The sequence below is a fragment of the Coregonus clupeaformis genome, chromosome 11 (genome assembly GCF_020615455.1).
Source record: "Coregonus clupeaformis isolate EN_2021a chromosome 11, ASM2061545v1, whole genome shotgun sequence".
NCBI classification, from domain to species: domain Eukaryota; kingdom Metazoa; phylum Chordata; class Actinopteri; order Salmoniformes; family Salmonidae; genus Coregonus; species Coregonus clupeaformis.
The window spans coordinates 21,749,189-21,759,822 of record NC_059202.1 but is presented as its reverse complement, the minus strand read 5'-3'; the positions used below and the strand labels follow the sequence as shown (position 1 = coordinate 21,759,822).

Here is a 10,634-nt window from a genome sequence, read left to right as displayed (position 1 = left end):
ACCCCAAACGTAAGCCTAACCTTAACCACACTGCTAACGTTATGCCTAACGCTAACCTTAAATTAAGACCAAAAAGCACGTTTTTGTTTGCATTAATTTTTACGATATCTTTACTTTGTGGCTGTGGTAACTAGTGTCACACGCACGGAAGGGAAGGAGAAAGAAGGGGGAGCTGCGAGTAGAGGGGTGGGCGTAAAAGGAGGGGGGGGAGAGAGAGGAGAAGCGGAGGGCGTTATGACATCACACTCTAGCCTTCCAAACTTGGACAGCTGTGCTTTCTCCAAGCGCGGCTGAACAGTACTGCGATACCACACGCGTCCGAGCAACCTGCCCTATAGGGGGGATTTTAAACACTACTCACCGCTAGAACCCAAACCGCTTCTCTGGATCTGCCGCAGCAGCTCGCATACGGGATTATTGTTTATTTGTTTATTTGAATAAGAAGATGTGAGTTTTTTTGTTGTTGTATGCACGACAAGAAAGAGAGGAACTCCATCGCTGATAAAGGTAGAAACAATTGTATTTTTTTCTAACGGAGTTGTATTCGCATGCTTTGAGGTTCTTCTTGAAACTAGAAAATATGTATTTCAACTGGTTCTACATTGTGGAATGCGCGACGGGCAGTCTGCGTCCGATAGTGCCTCTGTCCACACTTGTGAATTCAGCTGACCCAGTAGCCTATGAGGTGGATGCAGGCTGCTAGTGGTACCCAAAGAGCAGCTCTCAAGAGTACTCAGATGCCGAACTCGGACGCTATACAAACTGCCTGCTCAACCGACGAAGACGCGGCGGGGTAGAGCTGGTAGCCCTACTCGGTAGCCATCCTCTCCTATTCTTGTACAGAGTAGCCTACTGTTATAGCAGTCTCAAAAATAGCTTGTTATAAAGAAATGTAGAGTAAGGTAGCTTATAGTAGCAGCACCGTAGTTTAGACGTTATTTAAGTGTCGGTTTGTTGGTTATTACACGTTTATTCACTTTATCTTATTGACAATAGCCTTACTGGGGTTTTGTTTAGGCGCAACCATCTGTTACAGTATAAATCCTTTAAGTTTCAGAGGTAGGTATGAATAACGCATTACCGAATCATCTTCAATGTTAGGGTGCATATCTCCACCGGGGGTGTACATTAACGAAGCCAACCATGAGAGGCGTATGCTTAGCATTTTAGCCCATTCATATGAATGTTGCCTAACGCTACCTGATACTGTACGTTTCAAGAGTTGAATGATATCACACAACATCAACTTAATATCTTATAGCGGTAGTCTAACGCAAATGTTGAACATGCTTTATTGACATGTGCCTTTACCGTAAAACGTATCTCACTCTGATCCATGTTTGCGCATTCAATAGCGGGGTTATTTTCTTCCCCAAAGATTTTGATGTTTAGTTGTGGTGCGTTTTTTCAAGGTGCGCTCTCAAATCCATTCATTGAAAGGTGGAGTCACTCAGGACACGGGAACAGTGATGGCTGGCGATTGATTGTCTGAGTGCAGGTGACACCCTTGTTTAATGTCATTATCCTATTACAACCGCCTTGACTGTTTAATGTAATTATCCTATTCCAACCGCATTGACTGCTGGAGAGATTATGCCTGAAGAGGGACAGGTTGCTCTTGATTTGTATCTTTTTTGTTGTTGTTGCATTTTATGTATACTCTACATAATTACTTATCTTGCCCTTTGTACTGCTTTTTGGTGTCTATTTGTTAGTCCATATGGAGAATAAACGTTTTCTCCTCTAGTTGGCTAGCTGGGGTTTTACTATTCACACCATACATTTAGCATACGTAGGCTAGCACACTGCGATTGATTTTACATAGGCATTGACAGTATGTGGATTTGTTAGGATGGAGATTATAGATGCCTTTTTAGGATACTTGGTTACCCATGCACACACACATCATGAAGAACCTTGCAATTTTTTTTTATTACAAAACATATTTTCTTATTGCCCAAATAGTAGAATATTAAAATACGCATCAGTGATAGCCTACAATCAAACAAATTCCCCAATTAGGCCTAAACGCTTTTGAAGAAGAAAGGCATTGTTCTTTTTTTATTGAAAGGGGGAAGACGAAAAAACGAAATCTTTAATAGAACGCTATCAAATGGACCAATTTAATTGGGCTCCGAATGATACTTCATTATAATGCTCTATTCTTTTATGAAGTTGCGTGTCCTGCCTTGCAGGCTACGAAATCTTACGGCTTGATCGGAATGGGTGTGTGTTATAAGCTTGCGAGGAACATCATAAAAGCTTACGAGGAACAGTATCTTGCCACAGTCAAGGCTGTGAAAATAAACAGGGTTTATTCATTTTTCTCTGTACCAGCGTTGTAATGTAGTTTTAGCTTTTTTATGATGCCTATGAAATGGCTTACGGGTTAGCAATGCAATGTAATCGTAATCAAATGGATATGATGTTGCTGTGTATTATAATTCTCCATTACGCCTTATTACGTGCGAAATTTGGACTCACTGCTCTCACTCCTGAATGCCCATAAGCATCTGAGACTAGGAGGTGGCATGTCTCGGAAGATTTCCACTGAAAGCGCGACCACGCCCCTTGCTCACTCTCAGCCACTGAAAATAACCAGTACTCTGAATGACGGCTACTCAAAATGTCACCCTGTATTGGTTTGGAACTATTTTACATTATCTGAAGAAATGTTTTTCAGTCGTATATGTGTGGGTAAAATTGGTAACTTGCCCATTGAAAAAAAATCATTTTCAGCATCTCTTGTTTTAGAATCCTCCCTCCCTCCCTCCCTCCATCCCTCTCCTCTTCCCCCTCCCTCCCACCTTCCCTCTCCTCCTTCCTCCTCTTCTTCAGAGAACAGTTAAGACATCCAGTTGTAGTAGAACATTAGCCAAACGCTTTGTTCTATATTCTATTTAGTAAATGGCAGTAAAATGTCTGCTAAATGACATGAAAGGCATGGCCCCGTGAAAACCACACACCATAAATGTTTTAATCTCTGATTATAAGTCTAGACCACACATATTCTTTATTATGTAATATTACATGGAACTACATGGAAATAAGGCATGACATCCTCAGTTTTTCCTCCCAGCTCTAATGTTGGCCCCCTATACAGGCAATGTGGGCTCCCGAGTGGCACAGAGGTCTAAGGCACTGCATCTCAGTGCTTGAGGCGTCACTACAGACCCCCTGGTTCGATTCCAGGCTGTATCACAACCGGCCGTGATTAGGAGTCCCATAGGGCGGCGCACAATTGGCCCAGCGTCGTCCGGGTTTGGCCGGTGTAGGCCGTCATTGTAAATAAGAATTTGTTCTTAACTGACTTGCCCTAGTTAAATAACCAGTGCACCCCAGGCTTTTCTGAGAGGTGAAGGTCAGAGAAATTCTCCTTATTCTTATTCAGTGTTTCTATAGAGACGTTGAGGACTAAACACAAGTCTCCTCCACAATGTTCATTTTTCAGTCAGGCCTGTCACAGGACAGCCCCATTACTGGGGCCTTCCTCCAGATAATGGCTTGTACGTGGTTTACGAAGCGCCCCTCATCAAACGTGTGTTGTTCACACACAATCAAATACCTGCCTTTTCATTGAAATGACTGGGAAACAACGTTGATTCAAACAGTGTGTGCCCAGTGGGCTGTGTTGTCAACATGCGTGTGGCACGCACACACCCACACCCACACACACCGGTTGCAATCCCTTTCCCATGGGATGAGTCACATTCTGCAGTCGCATTACTCCACCACAATAGAGTGCAGTGCATGATTGTGACCACTGCATCGTTAATGCAGTCCAAATGGAATGGATGCAGCTGGAGAGGTTTTTAAAGCACCCTAAAGGTGTGATGCATCACAAGAAATATATAATAATGTCAGCATTATGGAGAACTTTACCATACACACACACACACACACACACACACACACTCGGTGGCGGCCATCAAATTATCAGGCAGAAGCTTGTTAGTTGTCACCTCAGGTTCAGGTTTTCCTGCTGCCGGCAGAATTAGAAATTCTAAGTAGGAAAATGTAAATGTGAAAATATCCCTCCTCTCCCCTTGCCTGCACAAACACATTTGCCAGACTAATTTGTTTTTTGGAGAAATGTAAATAGTGGGTAAAGGAAAGGTTGACATCCACAGATTCCCCACCCTGAGCCTCCTCGTAACTCACAGTGAATGAGTCATTTAGACAGGGTCAGAGGACGCTAGAGGAAGCCATGACTGGTGCCGCCAGTTCTCTGCTGCTGGTAGTGCATACAGTCATTCTTATCAGGCAGCATATGGTCCTCAAATGTACATGCAAATGCTTTCCTGGAACAATCAGGGAAGGTGGAAAAAAATCACTCGCATTCAGTTGCACAGATCTAGTGGTCCACTGTCATCACTGAAGACTTGCTAGACCCTTGATGATATATAGTACTGTACATTGCCATTAGAATGAGACCGCAAGAAAAAAATGACTATTCACCAATACGTTTCCATCCTCACTTTGCTCTGCTGTGAAGCTTGACACTTTAATGGGTTTGATGTGTATGCAAAATGAGGACGGGGTGCACTGCATGCAGAAAGCCAGGGACGTCTCCTCGCATCCGAGGAGAGAGCTCAAGCTCACTCTCCTCTCCTCTTCTCAGAGGCTGCTGGGAGAAACGCCTGGGGGCTTCTCTTGTGTCAGACTGACTGGAAGGGGAATACACGGAGTGATCCGGGGTCAACGCTGTCTCAAAGTAGTCTCTCTGTGAAGAGGGGAACCATAGATGGGCTGTACTGTGTTCTCAGGGGATGAGAAAAAGGTGGCACTGCTTGGTTATGTGTATTTCTCTGCTTAATTGATAAGGAGAGAGGGCAGAGATGGAGGGAGGAAAGGAGGGGGAGAGAGGTGGCAGGAGACGCTGCTGGGAATTCTGAAGACATCATCAAGTGCAGATTTCCTTTGTTTTCTTCTGGGATACAGGCTCAAGCTCAAGCTCTGATTGGAGGTTAGGGTGTGTCGCTTCCACAGATCCAGTAACACATAGATATAGCCTAGTTACAGGTGTTGTGCACTGTATGTTACCTATCGGTTAACATCCTAATGAAGTTAAACCTACTCACAGGTATTAAGTAATAACAAGTATCATTGAGTATATTTACTGAAGTGTATACTCAATTTTGGTCATTTCTCAACATGTTGCCATCTTAGTAATGTTTGTTGCTTAAACACAACAGTGTAATAACTAGACAGAGAGATGATTATAGATTTATGAATGTTGTTAATAGAGGGAAATTACACGAGTATATACTGTGTATATGAGTATACACAACATTAAGAACACCTGCTCATGACTTAGACTGACCAGGTGAATCCAGGTGAAAGCTATGATCCCTTATTGATGTCACTTGTTAAATCCACTTCAATCAGTGTAGCTGAAAGGGAGGAGACAGGTTCAAGGAGGATTTTTAAGCCTTGAGACAATTAAGACATGGATTGGGTATGTGTGCCATTCAGAGGGTGAACGGGCAAGACAAGTGCCTTTGAACGGGGTATGGAAGTATGTGCCATGCACACCGGTTTGTGTCAAGAACTGCAATGCTGCTGGGTTTTTCACGCTCAACAGTTTCCTGTGTGTATCAAGAATGGTCCACCATCCAAAGGACATCCTGCCGACTTGACACAACTGTGGGAAGCATTGGAGTCAACATGGGCCAGCATCCCTGTGGAATACTTTTTGACACCTTGTAAAGTCCATGCCCTGACGAATTGAGGCTGTTCTGTGTGCAGAAGGGGGGTTGCAACTCAATATTAGGACAGTGTTCCTAATGTTTTGTACACTCAGTGTATAAGACATACCAGTATTTTTGAAAATATATAACAGATGTAATCAAAGCATAGTTTGAGTGGTAGTGAGAACGCATCACATGCCTGCCGTAAACTGGAAATAGGCAAGTTGAAGAGCAATGAGGACAAGCTGAAAGGAAGGAAATGGATATCTGTTTCTATCATCTATATATGTTTGTGTTGGTGTGTACTCAACAAATATTTTTGAGCCAATATAATTGATGACATGCTTATTGACATTTATATGAGAGTAGAATTCTTAATTGCCCATGAGGGAATTTCTCTTGGACATTTAGTCTTGGAAGCACTGCCAATACACAACACAAGGTACAGATGTACATAGTTCATAACACATTGAATTGGCTAAATATATAATTTAAACTCAACAAAAAAAAGAAACGTCCTCTCATTGTCAACTGCGTTTATTTTCAGCAAACGTGACATGTGTAAATATTTGTATGAACATAACAAGATTCAACAACTGAGACATAAACTGAACAAGTTCCACAGACATGTGACTAACAGAAATGGAATAATGTGTCCCTGATCAAAGGGGGGTCAAAAGTAACAGTCAGTATCTGGTGTGGCCACCAGCTGCATTAAGTACTGCAGTGCATCTCCTCCTCATGGACTGTACCAGATTTGCCAGTTCTTGCTGTGAGATGTTACCCCACTCTTTCACCAAGGCACCAGCAAGTTCCCGGACATTTCTGGGGGGAATGGCCCTAGCCCTCACCCTCCGATCCAACAGGTCCCAGACGTGCTCAATGGGATTGAGATCCGGGCTCTTCGCTGGCCATGGCAGAACACTGACATTCCTGTCTTGCAGGAAATCACGCACAGAAAGAGCAGTATGGCTGGTGGCATTGTCATGCTGGAGGGTCATGTCAGGATGAGCCTGCAGGAAGGGTACCACATGAGGGAGGAGGATGTCTTCCCTGTAATGTACAGCGTTGAGATTGTCAACAAACTTTAGTGTCCTAAGTTTTCATAACTGTGACCTTAATTGCCTACCGTCTGTAAGCTGTTAGTGTCTTAAAGACCGTTCCACAGGTGCATGTCATTAATTGTTTATGGTTCATTGAACAAGCATGGGAAACAGTGTTTAAACCCTTTACAATGAAGATCTGTGAAGTTATTTGGATTTCAAAAAAATTATATTTGAAAGACAGGGTCCTGAAAAAGGGACGTATCTTTTTTGCTGAGTTTATATATATAATATGAAACAACAGGATTTGGAGGTGGAGGGTCCGTTATGGCCATTCTCCCAGTACGGGCAGGTTCCCCTGTCTCCAATCAGCTCCATACAGATTGGATAACAAACTCTCCCTGGCAGGATGCCTTCCTTCTGGAAAATAGACAATTAAGAGCCCTATCATTGGCCTAGGCATTGAGGAAGAAGTCTCTCTCGGGGCGAGGCTGTTAGCAAGGCTAGCGCCACATGGCCCCTCGGGTCCTAACTCTTGAAGGTCACCGCGACATTTCGCCTCCTGCTTCTTTGCCATGACAACCCAGTCGCCAGTTGCCATGGACAACAACTGTCCGGGCGAGGGGGGCCAGTTAGAATAACGCGTTGCGACAACAAGACACCATTGTTAGTTGTTTACCTTGTTAGTTTGAACAACCGCCATTACCTATGAATGATTCATATTTTTCGTGTTCAATGCCTTTATATTTTATTGAGGTGGTACTACAATGCTCCCTGTGTGTGTGTTGTGTTATAGGACAACTGATGCTTCAAGGACCAAGGCTAGGGCAGCATTATTTAACTAGGCAAGTCAGTTAAGAACAAATTCTTATTTACAATGACGGCCAACCCCGGACGACGCTGGGCCAGTTGTGCGCCGCCCTATGGAACTCCCAATAACGGCCGGATTGTGATACAGCCTGGAATCAAACCAGGGTCTGTAGTGACGCCTCTAACACTGAGATGCAGTGCCTTAGACCGCTGCGCCACTCGGGAGCCCATCTCATCTGCAGATGCAAAATCTTCATCTCCAAGAATAATCCATTTAGACTCTGCTGTATGCGTGGCAATGTGGGTAGTGCAAACTTCCGTTTGGATCCAACAATGGGCCTGGGGAACGTAGGAGTGAGGGGCAGAGGGGAGAGAGAGAGAGAGAGAGAGAGAGAGAGAGAGAGCGGCCTTTGTGAGAGGCATCAACGATTATTGATCAACGTGCATATTTACAGTATGTCTGCCATTGTGCCTGGTTGAAACATGTACGGCCTACCTTGCTGGATTTTTATATTTTTCTCCCCCTCTCTGCCTCTTCCTGTCCTGGTGGCGAGCTACATACAACAGCTACATACAACAGCTACCTACATTGCTGCCACTGTCTGCCACTGACTCCCCTCTGTTGTCTCAGTCTATATATTTTCCTATTACCAGCTCAAACAAAGCTTCATGAATCCAAATGGATTTGTCTATCTGATTCCCATAACATTTCTTACTAACCCTCCCAGAGATGGGAGGGTTAGTAAGAATGTTCTATTGGGCTTCAGATGCTTCCATGCGGGTGAATCCAAATTCTGGATCCAACTGGGGGGAATTGGAAATTTGAATTTCAGCGCTCTGTGTTTTTATCAATGAGGATGAACAGACTAGCCTATTTGTGTGTGTCACTCGTGAAGGCTAACAAGCTAAAAACACCAGGGCAAAGGATAGGCTAAGGTGACACACCTAACTGTTGCATCAGTAGGCTCATGTTAGTTTTTGTCAGCCATTTTGTTTGTGAATTTGTGTCTGTATCTCCGCCTGGCCAATCAGATTTGCTAAACGGCGGTCTAGCTATTAGCGCATGATAGCATATCAGGAGGATTACGTTTAATTAGAATTTAACAATTTCCCCATCGCCGCACTTTGCCAGGGCCATGCATTATTTATTGTTTGTCCAGTGCCAATGATTATAGGACACTAGTAATTGTTTTGTCTGATCTTGATTAACCACTACGGGATCGGTGTCCCGTATACGGGACGGTTGAGCTAATGTGCGCAAATGTGATTAGCATGACTGTTGCAAGTAACAGCAAACTTTCTTAAATGGGCAGAATGCTTAAATTCTTGTTAATCTAACTGCATCGTCCAATTTACAGTAGCTATTACAGTGAGCCATGCTATTGTTTGAGGAGAGTGCACAAAACAAATGCTTACCACGGCAACTGGTTTGATACATTCACCTCTGAAGGTAAATAATGTACTTACATTCAGTAATCTTGCTCTGATTTGTCATCCTATGGGTCCCAGAGATAAAATGTAGCATAGTTTTGTTTGATAAAATCAATTTTTATATCATATGTAGGAACTGGGTTCTACAGTTTGAACCCCTGCTGTCTCTGGCTCCACACCCACCCCGCCCGGCCATCTAGATGTGTGAAAGTTAGTGTATAAGCTAATGATCCATCATGTATGACATTCCTTGGAGTGTGTAAACTTACATTTTGTATTACCATATCATTTTTGTATGTTCTCTATAGTTATGTACTTGAAAATGTATCAATTGACCAATTCGGCACATTTGGACAGACTTGCTACAAAATAGTTCAGTATTGCAATGCTTCACTGGATCAATCTGAAACTTTGCACACACACTGCTTCCATCTAGTGGCCAAAATCTAAATTGCGCCTAACTGCAATATTATATTGTGGCCTTTCTCTTGCATTTCAAAGATGATGGGAAAAAAAGAAAACGCATGTTTTTGTGTTTGTATTATCTTTTACCAGATCTAATGTGTTACATTCTCCTACATTAATTTCACATTTCCACAAACTTCAAAGTGTTTCCTTTCAAATGGTATCAGGAATATGCATATTCTTGCTTCAGGTCGTGAGCTACAGGCAGTTAGATTTGGGTATGTCATTTTAGGTGAAAATTGAGAGGTTAACAAACCTGTGCTTTCTCCAGCCAACGAGTTCAACAGCTGCCTTAACTGCTAGCAATCTATGGAATGTTGGGAATGTGCCTGGTTGAACTTGTTTTTGACTTCCATAATCCTGAAGAAATAAGGGGAGAAGGGAAGGCGGATTCCCAGGTGCGGGTTGCGGAGGAGGAACAGTAGGAGAGATGATTGAAAGCCAGGGAGCAGCCAGAGGTCCCTACATGTTTTCAGACACAGGGAGCGTAGCACATTTGAGCTCTATGATATCTCCTAGAGAGGCGCCGGGCCGTCTTTCCCACACATAAGCTGCACACATCAAACCACTCTTCTCCATATCTAGCATCATACTTTTGCCTCTTGCCTCTGTGTTCAAGTTGTATGAATATTTTTAAGTTGTGCCAACTTACTTCTGCTTCCTGGCTCCATGTTCAAGTTTTTCATGGTTATTTTAGCTGCGATATGTTTGCTTGTTTGCTTGTTTTCGGGTGGCTGCTTGTAAGTTAGCCTCCTCTTTCAGCCGACCAGTAGTAGGATATAGATGGAAGGCAGGAAGAATGGTCAGTAAAGGGATGAGGTCTACTTAAAGGTAATTTATTTCTGCTGTCACTTTGTTGGGGTGAGGGAGGAAGTGACAAAACGCTGGTTGTTTATGACCCCAGGTGCTGGCAGGCGGCTTTCCAGCAGGAGGTTGCTGCTTCTTCTCTGTTTATTTCATGTCCTTGGAGGTGTGTGTTAGTGTAGCAGTGAGGTAGTCGAGTTAACCAGAGGGGAGTCTCACAAGGCTTAATTAGAGAGAAAAAACACACAAACTCTCCCAATTCCCGAGCTATGGCCACTGCCTTGGTATGTGCCTGTAACAGATATCCCCCCTCCAATTAAACCATGAAGACCTTTGACAAAACAAATCAGGCTGTCAATCTCTCAACGGCGCCCTGTTCATCATTTTGATG

General features: G+C 43.4%; 1 protein-coding gene across 6 annotated transcripts in view; it reads left to right on the top strand.

Moving 5' to 3' along the window:
* The first annotated feature begins 287 nt into the window (after positions 1 to 287).
* The window catches only part of LOC121576528 (receptor-type tyrosine-protein phosphatase S), a 391,473-nt gene continuing 381,126 nt past the window's right edge, over positions 288 to 10,634 (top strand). For 4 of the 6 annotated variants that reach the window (XM_041889745.2, XM_041889742.2, XM_041889744.2 and 1 more), the window contains exon 1: positions 291 to 507. The gene's annotated coding sequence lies outside the window, so the exon portion shown is untranslated. Of the gene's footprint in view, positions 508 to 10,634 lie in introns of all 6 variants that reach the window. The other 2 variants (XM_041889743.2, XM_041889739.2) reach the window with 2 other exon arrangements.